At 43.8% G+C, this 20,776-nt stretch overlaps 1 long non-coding RNA gene across 1 annotated transcript; it reads left to right on the top strand.

The window, feature by feature from the left end:
• Positions 1-16,104: 16,104 nt before the first annotated feature.
• LOC144455051 (uncharacterized) lies at positions 16,105-18,508 on the top strand. The gene is made up of 4 exons (XR_013483723.1): positions 16,105-16,272; positions 16,895-17,109; positions 18,194-18,335; positions 18,436-18,508. It is a non-coding gene; the product is annotated as an uncharacterized LOC144455051 (long non-coding RNA).
• The last annotated feature ends 2,268 nt before the right edge of the window (positions 18,509-20,776 follow it).

The raw sequence follows: 20,776 nt of genomic DNA, 5'->3' as shown, positions 1-20,776 counted from the left end.
TCTGTCTTATTGATTTACATCTGCAGGGGGCTGAGGCTGATCATGCTAAATTCAGGGTCTTTTTGTCTATCCAAAAGCAAGAGGTACCCCTTCCTGCAATTTTGTTCTGTACTGACTTGATTATGGGAAAAGGGCATCAGTGTCACTGACCCTATCCAGTTCTGGGGTCCTTCCAACACCTCTTAGGATAGGGTGGGGTGTCCTTCCCTACAGGAACATACCCTAACTATTCAGGGATCACCAAGTCACCTCAACTGTTCTCCAATTCATTCCCATAGTTTAGGAACACTATGTATATTACTCCCCACCACCACCACCAAAAAATAAAAAATAAAAACAACTCCAGGTTGCCCCATGTAGTAGATCGCCCTCATTAGCAACCCTAGGCTGCATCTAATGGGTCAGTAGTTTCATCAGAACTGACTAGTTGGTTCCATTTAATAAGCAGTGGGTTCCATTCTTCTCTCCATGTTTATGCTTTGAGGCCCCTTTAAAACTCCAGCTATACAACAAAGTAACTGTGATCAAAGGGAGGGGGTAGGCTTACCACTCTGATTTTAGTTAACCTCCCAGAATGGGATTCTTTCTATAGACATTTTCAGCAGTGAAGACTTATTAGAGAATGACAGCTCAGATTTCTATGATACTTTAAGGCCTGCAAAGCACTTGTTCCACAATAATATAGGAGAGGTAGGTAGTACCATCCCCCTCTGACAGATGATGAAAGTGATGTGCCAATAGTTACACAGCTAGGAAGCGTGGGAGCCAGGACGTGAAGCGAGGTGCCCTGACTCAAGGTCTAGTGCTCCATCCGTAACACCGCGTTTCCTGAATTATGAGAATCTGGCTGAAAACAAGGGCTCTAAATCCCTAGGGCAAAGGATGCCACTGAGAAAGAACATTCTAGAAGAAAAAGGCTTTTTTTCCCCCTTCTATCTCTGGGCATCTGCTTCTTGGACCAATGGGAGATTAACATCCATAAACTGTGAGAAAGTCCTAACCAATCTACTTTCTACAATAGAAGGTGAAAAAAATCCCATGGGTATCATGGGAGAGGGGAGCCAGGGAAGAAAATGAGGCAAGCAGAAGAGGACACAGCTTTTCCCTTCACTTTCTACTCTGAATAAAAATAAACCCTTAACTACCATCCATACATTCATGTCCTAAATGAGCTTTTTAGAAAAGTGGATCTCCAACCCCCCCCAAATCTCTTAACTAGAGACTTTTCAAGTTACAATGGAAAATAATCATTTCAATTATTTCACTTAAAAGAGGATGAATAGGGAAAGAGTTTTTTCAAGATATTCAAATGTTGTTTGGCTAATAAAGAAGACGTCTTAACTTATGAATGAGAATCTTCATGAAAAGGATATTTTGAATACTTATTATTTGGGGGTTAGGGGTAAGCACAGCCCTTTCTTTGTGAGCACTGGCCAATGTTTTTGAAATTACACATTGGGAATCATCTCAGAGACACAGTTTCACAATATTTTGCATTCATTTAAAACTGAAGGGTATTTTATTTGTCTACTTGCCAACATTTTGAAGTCTCCCTCCCAGGCTCCTGTCCTTCTTTAAGAGCCCCTTAGGATTGCTTTGACGCTCCTGGAATGAAAGATTCCACACCCCAGAAACACAAGAGATTGTCGGAATTGGACTGCTTCCCAGAGTGAAGGAGATGGCTGGAAAGGGAACCATTTAAATTGAAATATATCCACCTCATCCTGAGCTGGTGTTTCAAACCATCAATATTTCTTAAAAAGTGCTTGGAAAGGACAATATTTATCAGTACCAAACTTGTATTATTATAGCTCCCGTGAAGAAAAACATCTCGTTCTTTTAAACAAATCCTCCCCCAATCCCCAGCCCCCACACTGGGAGTGGCACACTTGTGTCCCAGCCCTATTAGTGAAGATATATAATGCACTAGGTGGTAATTAGATATTTTTTACAATGCCCCAGGGCCAGAGAAAACTCCAATTTTGTATGTTTTTTTTACATGTGCCATGTAAATGTCAAACACCCATGGTTCGTCCTCTAACACTGAGGTAGCTCAAACATCATAGGATTCAGAGCTTCAAGGAAGCTGTGAGACTATTTAGTCCAAGGCTCCCCCCGCCCCCTTTTTCTAGCTAAGCAAACTAAACATCACCGAGCCCCAGTGAACCCTAAGGCTGCGTCTTCTGGTTCCTAAGGCACTAGTCTTCCTTCTATAGCCTACTCCTAACAAACACCTTACCAGAAAACTCCCAAAGTAGTGACATCTTCAAAGAGGATCTGAATTTGCAAAGTCCTCGGCTGGATTTCTCACCAAAAGCAATTGGCTTTCATCCTCTAAGAAGGCCTGGGAGGAAGAGTTTTAGGATAGTCCTGCAGGACTCCACAACAACCTATTTAAAAGTGAAAAAGCAGTAATTCAGAAGCCCTCTGTTCCAGCCTCAGAGCAGTCTTTGGCTGTGTGCAAATGATGCCATAAAACCAGGTGGAACAGATCAAATAAAATATACTGGTGTGATGGAAAGGGAACTGGCTTGAAAGCTGGAAGGCCTGGATTGAAATCTTGACTCTACTACTTACAACTGCTTGAGATTGGGCAAGATTAACCTCACCTTTTTAGAGCCTGTACGTCATAAAAAGCCAAAGGTGCTTCACATTAACACAACTGGATAAGATCTCTCAGGCCCATTCTAGCACAACACCTAAGATCCTATGAACATGATGGACTTCTCCCATTCATGCTCTGGTGTCCCTTTTCCACTTTTCAGCTTTCTTTGGTATATTGGTTTCCCCCATTAGATTGGAAGCTCCTGGAGGGCAGGAACTATCTTCCTTGTTTTTTATTTGTATCCCCAGCACTTAATGCAGTGTCTGGCACTAGTAGGTGCTTAATGAGTGTTTATTACCTATGACTATGATTAAATGAAATAGTTGTTTTCAATGTAGAAAAAAATCTTGACTTCACTGCATTGAAGTAGTGTCATTAGGTAACTATCTCTACCTCAGTGTAACCACCTGCAAAAAAAAAAATGCCACCATGGTTACTGAGAAAGAGCTTTCATTTTGGGATCTCAGTCAGTCTGTCAGTCAATAAGAGGAGAGGAAATACAGCATCAATTGTAGCAAGCTTTCTTAAGGAATTTAACCATGAAAGGGGAGAGGAGCTGTAGCTTGTGGGTTGGTCAGATCAAGTGAGGGTTTGAGCAGTTAGTAGACAGAGATTGAACATTGGTAAAAGAATGAGAATCATAATGGTAATCTGTTGAAGAAGACAGGATGAAATAGGCTCAAGAGTGATGGTGGTAGAGGGAGTCTAGAAGTGATGATGGTGGGGAGGAAGGAGTGTTACGATTCTCCCACCATACCCAGTGAGTCCAGGGGTATGAACGCAACTGGTACTGAAAGGGCAGCCAGGAATGCTGTGTCCTCAGGAAGGAGCCATGTCTCAGAGACATGGGATGGAGTCAGTTTGTTCACTATGAAGCAGGCATACCAGAGAGCACAGCAGAAGGGGAGGAGAAATTTTGAGTGGAACTTGGCATCGGGGGGGGAGGGGCATGCCTTAAGGGGGATGGAAGGGAGCAGGCCATAGGAGACAGAGAATAGAGTTTGTAGTAACAAGCAGAGGTTCAGAAGAATTAGGATCAGAAGAGTATAGCTGGGTAGGTGTATGCTAGACACTGAGGAATTAATGCAGGAAGATTATCAGGGGCTGGAGAAAATTCCATTGAGAGAGGCAATCTCTGATGGTGATTACCCTAATACCAACACTACTAAGAAGTGATCAGTAGAAATTTCACTGACAGGCATATACCCCAAGGAGGTCAGTGATAAACATAAGAAAGGCTCCACACATGCACCAAAATGGTTACAGTAGCACTTTTTTGTGGCAACAAAGAACTGGGAATAAAGTAGATGCCTGGGGCAGGGGAAACGGTTGAACAAACTGTGGTTTAGGAATATTATGTTTCTTACTCTACTAAACAATGAATATGATGAATGTAAGAGAAGCACGGAAAGACTTACACAAACTGATCCAAAGTGAAACTGAGCCAAGAAAATAATGTACACAATAACAATGATGTACATGAGAATGACCACAAAGTAACTGCAAATAAAGGCTGGAAAATAACAAAGGGCAAATTCACTCCCAAACAGATGCTAATTCCTTTGTGGAGGGAAGGGTTTTCCACAAGTGTAGAATAGAGCATATACTGTCAAATTTTTAGAAAAATTTATTCATCAGTTTTGCTCAATTTTTTCCCCTCTTTTTCTTTCTTTTTGAAATTTCTTTGTAACATGAGATGGCTCTCTGGGAGGGTGGGAAAGAAGAGAGGTGGGGGTAGATTTAGATGATGCAAAACCAAAAGATCAATAAAATATGTTTTTAAAAACTGATGCTCATTTAAACAATCAGCAATTTGGGAGTGCACGATACTGAGAGTAAGTTTGAAGAGTATTTTCAGAATTAATCATTTTTACCATTTTGTAGACAAAGACTTAGATTATTATTTATAATGCATTTCACAGTTTTTACAATACTCAGCTTTCTTTTTTCATGCAGAATTAACTGACAAAGTGTTAGAATGCCATCTACAGTTCCCAGCCTGGTATCACATGTGATTCCTTACAAACAGAAAGAAAAACTGGACTCTGTGTTTGGAGAAATCTATGATGAATTAAACCCTAGAAAATGGCATGGGCCAACTCAGAGGATTAGGTATTTGTTCCCCACCTTTTATAGAGCTTCACTCACATAACATGGGGTGATCCACCAACTAGTAGGTACATGATTTAATATTAAACAACAATATCTCTTTTCTACTTTAAGGTCAACAAAATCGGCTTCAGTTCTGCTAGTTTGCTTTGAATCCTCAAAATTAAACAGACCATTTATTTTATACCCCCAAAGTAAAAGAATCAGAGATTGTCTTGATTTTGTATTTATATCTCCATCACTTAGCACAGGACCTGGTGCATAATCATGGCTTAGTGTTTGTTGATCGATTAGAACTAGAAGGTGCCTCGAGATCACCTGGTTCTGCTCCTTTCTCTTCAGGACAGTACAATATCATATCTATTTTACAATTATTATTATCATATCTACTTTATAAGTAAAGCAACTGAGTCTCACAGAAGTAAAAATGACTTGTCTAATTCAATTCAGTTCAATTTGACAAATATTTATTGGGCACCTACCCTGTGTAAGGCCCATTACCCACAGTCACATAGGTAGCTGGTGGCAAAGCAAGGTCCTTATCCCCATTTTACAGATGAGAAAAATGAAGGTCAGAGAAATTAAGGAACATGGCCAAAGTCATACATCTAATAAGTGTCTGAAGGGGTATAACATGTGTCCAGTGTTCTCTATGCTTTATCACACAAGAGATTAAGAGAATCTAGAGTTTCTAAACCCAGGAATCCTAGTTCAATTTTTTAAAGAAAGTCATTGTTCAGTTAAAATCAGGAAGTGGAAAGAATGATTTGCTCTCAGTCCATGTTCATTGGGCTAAGGTCAAAGGAAATTACAACACCTAGCACGCTCCTAAACCTATTATCACACTGTTTTTGAGGAAGAAAACCACATTCATTCAATATCACCAAGCATTCTTAAATGCCTCCTATGACTAGACACGATGGGGTCCAGAATCCCAGAGCCTCCAGATTGGAAGGGACCTTGGAGGACCCTAGTCCAGTCAGTGGCTGAACAAGAATCCCTCCCACAACATCCTAGGGCATAGTCACTTAGCCTCTCTGCTTCAAAATCTCCAGGTAGACTGAGCAGCTCCAAAAGCAGCCCATTCCACAGATGGACACCTCTAACCACCCACAAGTAGAATCAGTATCCCCCAAAGATTTATAGGAAGAAAAGCATCTGCCCCCTTCATCTGCCCTCCCCCTGCCCCAAGACCCTAGCACATTTGCAAAAATGCTTTTGCTCTATTAATGTGACCTTAGCCTAAGGTGTGACATGGATTAGGAAGGAAAGACTAAATCAGGAGGATGTCTTTCTTGCCTTCTTGCCATTTGGGGGTTCATTCAACAAATGTCAGCATAAGATAATCGAGTGATTAGCTCATTTTAATAAATCTCTGGCATAAACATCACAATATATCAAAACGAGAGGCTTTTTTGCCATTGTCTTTCTTAATATAAAAAGGCCTCCAGGATCAAAAATCAAGGACCTACAAATGAAGGCCTTATGGTGGCTACTGGGCACAGCCCTACAAATGGCTTTCCATTTCATTTTGTTGAATTCACTGTCACTTAATGTTGAATCTGTCAGGGGCAGGGGAAAATGAAGAAACATCTAGTAGCATTAAGATATGTCACAAATGGGAAATGTCTACATCACTGAATACACACAGTTGGGAAACCAAAGAACAAAACCCAACTCTCCTCAGAAAGGGTTGGCTGGGCAAGCCCAAAGAATTGAAAGCAATTTGGTTTTCAGTTTTGGTGACTTCTAATGAAAACATTCTTTGGGGGCAGCTAGGTGGCACAGTGGATAGAGCACTGGTCCTGGAGTCAGGAGGACCTGAGTTCAAATCCAGCCTCAGACACATGATGCTCACTAGCTGTGTGACCCTGGGCAAGTCACTTAATCATGACTGCCTCAAAAAACAAAACAAAACACTCCTTGTCAAGTCACCATAATTATCACTCCCTTTTCAATAAAAGAATGTCTTTAGTAACCCTGGGGGGGGGGAAATGTTGGTTCGGGGTTTCTTGAGGGGCAGGGGGAGTAGAGAGGATTGCAGATTAAGATTCTCCAAGTTCTCCTTCCTGCACCAACTTAGGAGTACTCACCTGTTTCATGAAGGACACTAGTATTCCAGGAGGATCAATTAATGAAAAGAATATCGTTCCTATTATTCCCAAGGACTGGCGTACTTCCCTCAGGAGGGCCAGGAAATTTTTGGACTTGACTAGCAGTGGTGCCTGTCAGCCTCACTGCTTGTGCAATAACCAGCCATCACAAAAATCTGCATCACAGGAATCACAAGAAGACTTGCTAGGGTAATGCCTACCTGTCGGTCCTCACTGCCAAGTGAGTAGCCAAAGCAATGGGTACATTTGTATAAATAATCTATCAATAAGCATTTGTTAGCACTATGTGCCATACACTGTGTTAAATGCTGGGAATAGAAAGAAAGGGCAAAGATGCTTCACTCACCCTGAAGGAGCTGACATCCTGATACAGGAGACAACATGGGAACAACTATATTTGTATGAGACATACACGGTGTGAAAAAGAGGAGGTACTGTCAAAGGAGGAGACACTAACAGCTGGGAATATGGAGAAAGGCCTCTTGCAAATGCATGTAGATGGCAACTAGAGTGATATACGTGAGGGAGATCAAGTTGGCCCAGGGAGCTCAATCTTAGACCAAGACTGGCCTTTATATTTGATCAGGGAATTAATACAGAGCCATTGGATCTTACTGAATATGGGGGGGGGCAGGGGGTGACATGGTCAGGCCTATGCTTGGCAGCTTAGGAGAGGAAAGACTGAAGTTGAGAGAGACTTGAGTCAGGAAAATAAACCAGAAGGCTTTTGCAACAGTCCAAGCAAAAGGTGTTTGAGGACCTGAATACCAGCGGTGGTTGGATGAAGGAAGAGAAAGGGACATATACATGAGAAGTTGTGATAGCAGAAGCAACAAGATTTGATGACACATTGGATGTGGGATAAGAGAGTGAGGAGGTAAGGATGACACTGACATTGTGAGCCTGAGTAATTGGGAGGATGGTGGTACCTTTGATAGAGATAGGAAAGCTGAGAAAAGAAGACTTTAGACTCTAAACAGAGGTTGCCATACTTACTTGGCCTACTGCCTCCTTTTCAAAAAAAAAAAAATTACTCTGCAACCCCCATAAATCTTTAACCCTTTAATGTTGTGGGTTTTGGTTTTTTTTTTTTTGAAATTTGCATCATTTCAAAAAATATATTTTTTAATGATGCATCTTAAATTTAATAATTTATTATAAATTTGTGGGGGGTTTTTCCTACACTGAAATTTTGATGATGCAATATTGCATCATGTAACTGTATACTATCACACTGTAAACAAGTCATTACATGCACATATTCCTGCCAATGCATTCTGGACTTCCCAACAATGCACAGGAAGCTCTCTTGCCAACACTTACTTGTTAAGACCTGTTGGCAGAGTTGACCACTGATTGGCTATAACTTGCATTTTGTGTGGCTATTTGGAAAATAATGTACTCGCTATAACTTTAACTCTGTTAAACAACAGATGAAACATGGATGAAGAGTTTTTCAAATTTTCTTCTCTTCTCTTCTTTCCTTATGCTTATTTTTATTCAATGCCACCCATTTGCACCTGAGGTTACTACCCCCCCAGCATTTCAGTGCCCCCAAGGGGGTGGTAACGTCCACTTTGGGAACCTTTGGTACAGGGAAAGATGAATCCTTTTGGGCCTGTTGAGTCTAAGATGCCTATGGGACATTCAATTTGAGATGTTCCAAAAGTAGTTGGTGATACAGGACTGGATAAACAGATCTGAGAATCATCTTTAGCAAAATCCTAATTGAACCCATGGGGGCTGAGATCACTAAGCTAGATAATACAGAAGAGGGCCCAGAACAAAGCCTTGGGGGACATCCACAGTTAGTAGGCATGACCCAAAAGAAGATCTACAAAAAAGACTGACAAGGCACGGTCAGATAAGTAAAGAAAGAACCAGAAGAGAATGGTGGAATGAAAACCTCCAGACAGTAATCAGGAGGACAGGGGGGTCAATAGTACCAAAGATGCAGTGAGTGAATTCAAGAAGGATGAAGATCAGAAAAGGCCAATAGACTTGGCAATTAAGAGACCATTGGCAAATGTGAAGAGAGCAGGTTTAGTTGAATGATGAGGTTGGAAGCCAGACTGCGGTGGGGTTAGGAGTGGAAGGGACCTCAGCATATCGGGTTCAGCTCCTTTCCCTTCAGGCCTGTAGAGTATATATCTATTTTACAATGAAGCAACTGAATCCCCAGAAGTCAAAATGATTTATTTAATTCAATTCAGTTCAGTCTGACATATATTTATTGGAGAAGAGGAAGTAGAAGCAAGGAGATGACTTTCTCGAGGAGATTAACTGAGGGGACAATCGAATGAGAGACAGCAACAAGTCAGGGAGACCATTTAGGGCAATTTCGAAAAGTACTGCAATAATCCAGGCAAGAGGTGACAAGAGTAAAGGTCACATGAGGAGCTGGATAAGAGACATGTCAGGGAGGTAGAATCAATGAAGTCTGGAGACTGACTGGATACGTGAGAGGATGTCCAGGAAGACACTGAGGCTGTGAAACAGGCACTGGTCTAAGTGTTAGAAGTGAGAACACCCTGACCTCAAGGAGCACCCACAAGGAGATGATATGCAAACAATTAGGTCAATGCAAGATATCTACAGGGCAAAGGGAAGACACTAGGAATCAGGGAGAGCAGTCCAGCAACGAGGAACAAGCAGCACAAAGGCTGTCAGGAGAGGGAGGACCTCCAATGGCAAGGAACAGCAAAAGGTCCGGTGCTGCCACGTAGAAGAGTACGGGGAGGGGTGTGAAGGACAAGAACACCAGGAAGGTAGAAAGGAGAGCAGATTGTAAAGGGCTTTAAAAAGCAAACGGGATTTTATGTTTGACCCTGGAAGTAACAGGGAGCCACAGAATTCACTGAGTAGGTGAGGGACATGGACATATCTACATTTGATAGGATCACTTTGTAGTAGAAGAGACTTGAGGTGGGGAGACCAAAAGAAGGCTTATGTAGTAGTCCAGGCTTGAGGTGATGAGGAGACATGTATGAAAGATGTTGTGAAGGCAGAATAGATACCACGTGGTGACAGACTGGACATGTGGTGTGAGCATAAAGACTTGAAAATGACAATGAGTTACAAGCCCTTGATAGTCATAGGGGAAAGTTAATGGGTTCTATTTTGGATATGTTGAGTTGGAGATGTTTACAAGATATCTAGTCTAAGTAAGAGGTAAGGGCTATAATAATAAACAGATCTGATAATCATCTGAGAGATGATAATAATTGAAACCATGGGAGCTGATGAGATAGAAGAATAAGAAAAGAGAGCCAAGAGTAGACCCTTGAGGGACATTCATGGTTAGTGGAGGATGCAGCAAAGGAAGCTGGCAAGTAGGAGAACCAAGAGAAAAAAGTGTCATGAAAACCAGGGAGGTAAATGCTACAGAGAGGTCAAGAAGGATGAGGACACAGAAAAAAGCCACAACTGAAAGATCCTGAGTAACTGGTGAGGAAAGAAAGGTACCCAGACAGGGTCATGACAGGAAGACTTCAGGAAGCATCATGGAAGCCTAAGCCTAGGCAAGATGAAGTGAACCACTCACCTATCAGAGTCAATAAGGCTGTGGTCGGGGGAGGAACCAAGCTGCCAGTGGGGTGAAGATAGTTTGAGAGTGGTCAGAAAATGAGGCCATGCCATGGAGACTGCCTTGAAGAATAAGATGGTGCAGTACATAGAACATGGGTTTTATTTTATTTTTCCTAATAGTGGAGGGAGCAGAGAGAGACAGTAGGGAGAGAAAATCCATATTTGTTCATTTAAAACAAATTTTAATTTTAAAATTTATTTTATTTTTAGCACTTAAAAGTTCATGTACATGGTAGGTGCTTAATGTTTGTTGAATCTAACTAAAGTGGATCAAGTTGAACTGAATCAAAGGAAAGGGGTTCAGAAAGCCCTCACACTAGAGGTTGGTCTAGTACTGTATTAAGGATGGAGAAGACTTAGGCATGTGCTTGGCCAAACTTAAAGCACTATGTAAAGAGTAGCTATTCATAATGAGGAGGAAGAGGAGGAGGAATGTCTGGAGTAGTGTTATGCTGTATTATTAGAGTCAGCTGTGCAGACATAGACACTTCATTTCCCCTCTCTGGGACTCAGAGATCATAACAGCAATAGCACCTGCCTCACAGGACCTCTATGAGGCCCATGTGAGATGTTTGTAAAGCACTTTGCAAACTTCCAAATGCTCTGTATGCATGTGTCAGTTATTATTGTAAAGAGGAAACCTGCTGTGTCCAGAATACTTATTCCATGTGGTGCACTCTCCCTTTTACTCCCACTCTCTTCAACTTCCCTTTCCCTAAGAGAAGGAATACCCTGCAGCCCCCTGGGATAACACTGCGGATTCCATCAAGGCACATCCAGCCCTCAGAGATTACACAGTAAGACTTCTAGGAACTACTACAGAAGTTACACTGATTAGTAGTGGGCAGACACCTTTGGAAGCCCTCTAATTCAATGATCATAATAATGACAACTAGCATTTCTACAGGACCTTAAGGTTTGCAAAGCACTTTACAGAAATCATTTCATTTGAGCTTCATGACAACTCTGTTAGGTTGTTAGGTATTAGTCTCATTCCCATTTTATGGATGAAAAGACAGAGGCTGTGAGAGGCTGAGGGCTGCAGAGCTTGTAAGCATCTCAGATGGGATTCCAACTTAGTTCCTCTTGCCTCCAAGTCTGGCATTGTCTCCAGGGGGCCGCCTCACTGCCTCTCTGTCAACCTCCTACCCTAACGTCACCCATCATCAGCTTGAGGACCCCCCACACACACACACCTGACTCTACAGGGTGAATGTCCCTCCCCCAGGACAGCACCTCAGCCAGTGTGGGCATGATCAAGTCTTCTAAAAGTACATTCCTTCCTCAGTCAACTCTTGGGATCAGAGACATGCAGCTCAAAGGGACCTGAGGTCATCTAGAGCCCAACCCATTAGAAAACTGAGGCCCAGAGAGGGAAAGGGCCTTCACCAGGGAAGCAAGTGGCCAAGCTCAGAGCTGATCCCACGCCCCCTAATGGGGCTCTTTTTACCCTACTGCACTGCTTATACAGAGACACAGTGTGGCACAGTGGCCAGGGAGCCCCGGGTTCGAGTTCTGCTCCTTACACATCCTGGCTGGGCGACCCTGGCAAGTCACCTCACCTCTCAAGGCTCTGGACAGCTCTCTAAGGCTGAAAATCATAGGGAAGGTGCCTACCGGCATTGGAAGAGGGAGTTTGGTCACTTGGGAGTTCCCTACACTAATGAAATCACAGGCCCAGTCCCTAGGCCTATCCCCTCACTCACTGGTACCAGTGCAGCATGTGGGCTGTCCAGAATATACTTTACCCTCTCTACTAAGACACTGTAGAATCATAACAATCAGAATAACAGACTGCATTTATAGTACTTTGAGGTATGCAAAAAGCTTTACAAACATTATCTCATCTGATCTTTACAACAATGGGGGGAGTGGGGGGGCAGGTGTTATTATTATCCCTATATTACAGATGAGGAAACTGAGGAAGACAGGGGCTAAGTGCCTTGCCCAGGGGCACACAGCCAATCAGTGTCTAAGGCAGCATTTGAACTCAGGGTCTCCTGACAACTGGCCTGGTGTTCTGTCTACTGCGTCACCTGACTTGGACTTAGGATCCCTGGATTTGAATCCTGGTTCTTCCATCTATTAGAGAAGTGACCACAGGCAGGTGACATATGACATATGAAGCTTCCCACCACTTGTGCGCAAAGTATTTCATCAGCTTGAAATGGCTCCACATGGCAGCCCCTTCCCTTTCTGGGCCAGCTCAAAACACATGGAAGGTCTTCATTGTTCTCAAGCCCAAATCTGCCACGTGTGACATTCCTCAGGGTACTGGTCTCCACTTGGAATTAGCCTCATACTTCTTCTACAAAACACTGGAGCATGGCACCCAGTAGGGGTAATGAGCACCACTCTTCTCAAAAGTCCAAGGGGGCAAGGGGCAGGAATACTATCACTGGGCCTGGGAGAAAAGCACATATTAGTTATGAGTTAGCAGCTCCCTGCTAAGGGTATAGAACAAATATGAGATCATGCCATGGGTCTTCCTGAGTGTGAATGTGATCTGGAAAGGTGCCACAGTGATTTCCTGCCCTAGGTCCCCTATCATGCCTTGTGGCAACGGGGAAGCCCTTGGGCAAAGCTCCTGGGGGGTGACAGCAAAGGCAAATGATTCCACCACTGTCATCGTATCACCGCCCCCCCCCATAAAAGCCTTCCATGGCCCTCCACTGTCCAGGACAAAACCCAAACTTATTAATTAGGCTGACATGTAATCTGCCACCAGCACACCTTGCCAAGTTTGCATTCCCACTCCTCTGTTGCATGCACCATGGCCAGTTGAGAGCTCAATTCTCTCTGCTCTACTCCTGGCCCAGCCCCCAGCCCCCAGTGCCCAGCCCCCAGCACTCATCCCCCAGAGCCTAGCCCTCAGTGCCCAGCCTCCAGTACCCAGCCCTCAGGGTCCCGTCCCCCCCTCCCCGGGCTTATCGCCCAGCCCCCAGTGCTCATCCCCCAGCACCCAGCAACCACTCCATAACTGACTGTGAGATTGAACTTGCCATTGCCAGTCCCACCAGCCCACACTGTTCCCCTGCCTACCCTTTTCATTGATCTCTCCCTAATCTGTCCTTCAAGGTCTAGCTCTACCTCTGTTCCAAGAAGTCTTACTTGGTTCTCTCCAACCATAGTGCACTCCTCCTCTCCCACACAGCAGCCAAAGTGGATATTGAGCTCGGGCTTGAAGGCTTCCAAAGCACTTTACACACATTGTGTCATTTCATTCCCACATCAAGGAGGATTCTCATTTCCATTTTATGGATGAGGAAACGGAGGCTCAGAGAGGCTGACTTTGTCACAGTCACAGCGCTGTTTAATGTAAGAAGCTTTCAACCCCATGTCTTTTAGTAAACCTCAAAGCCCTTCTTATTGGCTGGCCCACTTATTTGACCACACAGCCATACTAGCTCCCTCCCTTTTTCTGGCCTCACGTGGCACAGGGCCCAGCATACACCCAACAGGCTCTCAGGGAACTTCTGTTGGTCCAGCTGAGGCTACTTCCCTCTGCTACCAGGGGACCACAGGCACGAAAAGGGAGAAGAGCAGCAGTTCACAGCAGAAACTCCAGGAGTCCCCCTGGCTCCTCTGGGGAGCATTTCCACCCACTTTCAGGGTCTTCTCACTTGGCTGCACTCCAGGAGCTAAACCACGAAGCATTCAGAGGTACATGAGGTGGCACAGAGGAAAAAGCAATGGCTTGGGATTTGGAAGCTTGCCTCTGAATCACAACTCTGCCACTAACTCCCTATCTGACTGTGGGCAAGGCCCTTCCCCTCCCTGGGCCTGTAATGTAAGAGGTCTGGACCAGGCAGACTCGCTGCTCCTCTTCCAACTCTATCCCTTCCTGCCATCTTCACTGGGGAGCACAATGTGGTGAATTCAACCACCACGCCAGGCCTCCAGCAATAACTGGCCACATCATCTATGCTCAGGTTGTTGGAGCACATCTCCAACTCAGTCACTCTGATCAAAGGATGAGAAACCAGCTACGCTGACAACTGAGACTGATGACTCAAACTGCCTTCCCATCAGGTTTCATTTCTGAAAGGACTTTCAAAGCCATTTTCCAAGCATCATGGTCATTTAGAGACATCCATTTCACTGCCTTAGAAGACAGGGCAGCTATGTGGCACAGTGGGCAGGGTGCCAGACCTGGAGTGAGGAAGACCTGAGTTCAGATCTGGCCTCAGACACCTACTAGCTGTGTGACCCTGGGCAAGTCACTTACCCTGTTAACCTCTTTCCTCCTCTGTAAAATGAGCTGGAGGAGGAAATGGCAAACCACTCCAGTATCTTTGCCAACAAAACATGAAATGGGGTCATAGAGAGTCAGACACAAATGAAAAACAACTGAACAATTACAACAACACTTAGAAGACAGGCATTTTCTAGACATAGGATTTGAGATCAGTCCTAACAGTGGAGAGGCACCCCAAACTTGCTAGTCCAGGGTGGGTATTACATATTACACAGAGACAGTAACGAAATTATCTCTTCTAGGCCTCACACACTCTTAGTCCTGACTCTGCCACTGTGTGGCTTTAGGCCTGTCACTTGGCCTCTCTGACTGATTTCTCATCCGCCAAATGTCGGCTAAAAGAGCAGCCCCTGCTACTTGATTTCCCACAATGTTCCAACAGGACCCGCTCATTGCACAGACAGGGCAGCAAGGCCCAAAGCAAGAAGAGACGTGCTTGAAATTGCACACAATCAGTGGCACAGCCTTGACGAGGACTCAGGCCTCCTAGCTTCCTACCCAGCACCCTCACTGTTCACTCGACCACTGCCTCCAGGTAGGAAACTTTTCATTCTGGTTTGTTCGTCTGGTTGGTTCTTGAGACCATTCCCTTGAGTTGTACATCTCTGCATCCTCTGCCACTGCCTTTCTCCCAACCTCCCCACCAGAACGAGGATGTGAATATGGCGCCACACTCAGGGCCTGGCTATGCACGTCTCTCTCATCCCTTCACATGCCTCTCCTGCCCATTCTGCTCTTGCTATGTCCAAGGGTTCTTGTTCCTTCAAAGCCTATCCCAAGGTCTATGTTCCAAGAAATCTTATCTGAACCCTCTCGGGCCCAGTGAACTCTCCCTTTTCTCAATCCCTCTAATGGTTAGAAGGAATCTAACTGAGACTTCCTCGAACCCTTAGTACATGTCCTCCTCACTGAGCCATTACTGTACACTAGTTGCTTTGGGATCTCCAGGTATGCGGGAGGAGAAGAGTTAGTTTTACACATCTCATCTCCCTAGTAACATGAAAAACGCCTTTAAAGGGCGAGCCCACATTGGATGCCTTTTCTCGGTGTTCTCAAATGGCAGCATATTACACCTACATAACAGATTTGCAGGACAGAAATATTTATTGGTAGAAATGAAGATAACTCCATCAGGCACCAGAAAGGGGTAGATTCTCTATTTGTAGGCGCCAGAGTGACCTCAGGAACTTAGCCTCAGGTATAACAAATCCCTTTAGAGAACATGTTTTTTGACCTCCTGCCTCTGCCAGAGAGGATTTTTTTTCTCACTTAATTACAACTAGGGTGACAAATCCAGCAGCCCCACTAAGGAGAAAACAATCAACCAATCAAATGAGGCTGGGGGAGGGGGCAAGAGGCAGGGTCTCTGACAAGACCATTGTCTCATGATGTAACAATGGTGGTCAGTGCCAACAAAACCCAGCTGAAGAAGCAGTTTGTGTTATTAGGCCCAAGGTAACTGACCCAGTAAGATCAGAGGCTATGGATAATGCTGAAATGTACCAAGGGCATCAAAGGTATCGAGGGTACCAAAAATACCGAGTATTTCAAGGATACACCAGGTTCAAAATGTTTGAAGTGTTCGATGTGCATGAAGGGTAAGTACAGACCAAAACATATATAAGATAACTAGATAGCTAGATATAGATAAAGATGTATGTGTATACAGGTATATATGTGTACATACACACATACATGTATGTGTCTACATATGTATATATATACGTGTATATGTATGTATATAAAATAAACATACATGTAGTCAGATGGCCTGAGCTCCTGTAGTCAGAGGACCTGGATTTCAGTTTCATTTACTAGCTATATGACCTCTAAAAAATCTTATCACCTCCCATCTCTAATCCTCAGTTTCCTGCTCGGATCCATCCTTCCAGGATTTATGTAACCTTAGAGAACACCATTGAAACTGTCAATGTCAGTTTCCTCAACTGTAAAACAGGCATCATCACACTCTTTGCAATACTTCCCCCCATGATAAGAGGATCAAATTGGAAGAGAAGAAAAAGAAGTACTCACTGGAGTGTTTAGCCAGCCCACCCACTCTCCTTCCCCAAAGACTTGTTAAAAGAGCTTCCTCTGGGGGAGAAGCCAGGTCAGCCACTCACCAGGCGTAAAGACATAGGAACCAAGAAACCCTCAGGACACTGTTGAAGTCTAACTAAACAAATCCATCATGAGCATACTTTTTAATCTTTTTTCTAGATCTGAAGACAGAGTGTCTATAAATGGGGAACAAGTTTATATTTCAGAAGCAGAAACTATTAAACCTACAGAAGAGCTTGAGAAGAAGAAGGGAGAGGATGAGTATGAGGATAAGGACAAGTACATCAATGAGAAGACCACATTAGAAAATGAACAGGCAACTGACTTTCCAAACAAAGATGGCGACCCTCCAGAAAAGAATGAAAATACGGCATGTATGTGAGCCATCCTTCTATTAATAGTCATGTGCTTACACTCACTGATCATAGCACCCATAAAAATAAGGACAACAAGTTTTCTGGATTTCTCCACTGGTTTTCATTTCAGAAAGGAGAGAAATAGAGGCTAGAGGCCTGAGTATTTTTTTTGGAGGGGGGGTTAGGAGAAAGGTGTTCATGCTTCATGCATACTTACCATATGTGATCTCTGAGGTTCCCCCAAATATAACATTCTATGAAACCCGGAGAATGTGATAAATTTGAGGGGAAATTGTAAATGTTGGAAATTATGAAATTCCCAATGACCTTATCCAACTTTAGCAGATGGAGATATCTCATAGCCTCCCTCAAGAAAACATTAATTCATTCAATAATAACTCTTATTTCAGAATTATTATTTGTATTCAAGTCCAAGTAATAGTTTATTAAGCCCAAATCCTACCATGACATGGTAAATCAGCATTTTCCTATATTGGTTGTAAGCAGGTTCCCATTTGCCAAAAGAGGGCGTGGAAAGGGGCCAGGGCTTCCTTGGAATGTACAATAAAGTACTTAAAGATACTTGAAGGAATGGGGGAGGGGGAGATATTTTTTTTCCCCATTCTACCAGGGTAGAAATCCAGTTTAAATCATTAAAGGTAGTAGGTAAATAGGAAGAGAGGGAAGTCATTATGAAACGGTATGACCAAACATGATGTCATTGCATGTGATGACTATTTCTAAGGGCTAAATTCCAAATCCATGATTATCATATCTTGCCACATCTTGGGAGCTAAATTTTCTCAGCCACAATTGTACAGAGAAAGTAAGAGAGACTGATAACCATAGGGAAAGGGTGGGCTGTTAGCTGATTTTTTAAATGCAAATCTCCTGGTCTGAGTGTCCAAAAAGGAGGAATAAAATGTCTTACCTGTCTTACCTTTAAATCTCATGGCTCTTCATTTCAGTCACCAACTGTTCCATCCACAATTGCTTTTAGACTGCTGAGTTTGTACATCTCCAGCAACTAGAAAAAATATTGCTTGAAATGATGGAAAAAGAGTTCATCAAATCCTAATGTGTGCCTATTCCTTCTCTCTAGTTCTAGATTCTATATTTGGTGAGTTGCCCCCGAAATCCATACTCAAGGCAAATCTCCTCTTTCCAAAGCCTGTATATCCCAATAGAAGACCACCGACCAACAAACACTACCTTTAATGTCTTGAATGACCTTGAATAAGCAGGTAACTGAATTTACGGAAGCCATTGTGTGTTTCAGAGCTAAGCTCCAAAACATCCAGCGAAAATAAAATTCTAACACCCCCTCCTTTTATGTCTTTCAAGCAAAATGATGCAAGATGCAGATTCAAGGAAGCCACAGCTCTGCGATCAACATCATCTCATGGTTTTGGACACCTGTTCTTCTGTACTTTTAAAATAAGTTTGAAAAACTGACATTCTGACTTTTTGTATTTATCACCTATGTTTTAGTGGAATATAAGTTAAACTGTCGGGGTGTGTGTGTGTGTGTGTGTGTGTGTGTGTGTGTGTGTGTGTGTGTGTGTGTGTCTGCAGGGAAACACAAAATTCCCTGTGGGCAAAAAAAAAGTGATAGGGTCATATGGAAGAAACAAGGTTTTGGGGACTCTGGGAAAGTAAGGACAACTAGGATTAATCCCAGTTGTCACCCAGGGCAAGTAAGTCATTTAGCCTTAGCTTCCTCACCAAAAATGGAATAATCATTTGACCATATATTACAGAGTAATGATAAAGTGCTTTGTATATCTTATTCTAGCTCTTGGATCAGCTATATTATTTTTGACACTATTAAGAAAATTCACTGGGCAAGTACTCTTCTCATGTGATCCTGACAACCCTTTGAGGGAACTCGTACCACTGAGGATTGGAAAGAGACAAGATTTGAACCTAGATCTGACTTTCAAACTTTTTCTACTTCCTTGCTACTTTTAATACATCATGGCAGTAACATCTGTTTCCATGTTACTAGGAAATGGATGGCTCAATTTTTGCACTTGTCCTATCCTAGATAGGGGCTTCTCCATCTCATTTGATGAGATCTCCTGTCCCTTTAGCATGAGGAAGGCAGGCTGTCTGGAACACCCAATAGTATTTCTCAGAGAGCCTGGCACATTGATCTCCTCTTTCCTCTCTCAGCACTCACATCTCGGTTAATTCCATCTCAGGTAATTTCTTTTGTGACAGTAACACACATTATTTTTCTTCCAATTCTTGCCCAATTACCTCAGGAAAATCTATCCCTCCCCTTCCATCTTCCTTCCATTTCTAAGTCAAAACAATGACTCTAATCATGGCTATGGAACATAAGCAGTTCGAGTTGGCTATACCTGTCACAAGGAAAAGCAAAGAAAGAGGCTGGACATAGACATGCTTTGAAGTGAAATGAAACCTAATACATAAGCAGGTTCATTAGTCTCTAAAGCCCTTGAAATGTCCAGTGACTAGTGCCCTTCACAATCTCCACGAAAATCTCCCTCTTTCTATATTTCTCCATCCTCCTCTAATTAAACTTGCTTTCCTCAAGCACTAGCAATCAGGATTAATTAAATCCTATTTTTTATTCAATGTACATTGTTTCCTGTTTTGTGTTAATTACTAGGACTGAACACAGTATTTTGTACATTTCATTGTAAATGCAAAGTATTTCGACTACATTATGGGTTAAATAGGTTTTGTGGGCTGGCTTGGGAATCAAGCCACCAATTTATACATCATCTTTTCCAAGGGGAATACAAGTGAGTTCCAAACACGCCAACCTACAAACGAACTTTGGGCACTTGACCTGTTGCAATTTGGGGCTTGCCTCTGTGTATATCACTGCTTTGTAAGGCCTCTAAATGGGAAGCTAGATCTTCCCAGGTCATTACCCCCAGGCCAGGCAGGCAACCTTCCAGAGTCTGTTGGAATCCAGACTGTGCATTACGGCTTTCACGTTCCTAAGAGGGGCAGGAAGGGAGGTTCTCCCGAGACCCGCAGAATTTGGCAGCTTCTGATGCCCTGGAGGTATCAATGTCAATGGGGCCGATTCTCTTGCCTTGATTGCTCAGAGTCACACATTTTTAGCTCTACCAATTAACCCCACCCACTGAGTTTCAGTTTCCTCTATAAAACGAGGGAATTGAACTAGACTCTAGTCAATCAGACTATACCTAAGGTCGGGTCCACCCCATCCAGCTGAAAGTCGATCCTCTGGGCTGCTTGGAATCTAGAGGGGAAAGGCCTACTGGTCTGAGCGCTATAAAGGGATGTCTGAGAACCCAGTTCGGGGCAATAGGAGTGTGGTGCATGGGGAGGGAGGACGCGGCGGGGGGGCCACACTGGGGAGCCCTGCTACTTAGAACGCTGTGTGACTTCATGCAGAAATGCCTCCCTCTCTGGAGCTGCGACCTCAGAGGCTAAGCCCGGCCAGAGAGCACGCGCCATGCGGGCCTCGAGGAAGGCAACGGCCACGCGACCGTAACTCCCCACCGACCGGGCGCCACACGTTCCGGAGCGTTACTCACCCTTCCCAGGGGACGGTTAGAACTGCGGGCCGCACCACACGTAGCCGCAGAAGCCGAGAGGCCCCTGACCCCTTCCTCCCCCACAATGCCCTGGGGCCCCCAGGGAGAGCCCCGCCCCCCAAGGACCCCCTACCGGCGTTCCC

Source organism: Phascolarctos cinereus, unplaced genomic scaffold (genome assembly GCF_003287225.1).
Source record: "Phascolarctos cinereus isolate Bilbo 61053 unplaced genomic scaffold, phaCin_HiC Scaffold_8;HRSCAF=390, whole genome shotgun sequence".
In the NCBI taxonomy this organism is placed as follows: domain Eukaryota; kingdom Metazoa; phylum Chordata; class Mammalia; order Diprotodontia; family Phascolarctidae; genus Phascolarctos; species Phascolarctos cinereus.
This window is presented reverse-complemented; position numbering and strand designations above follow the sequence as displayed.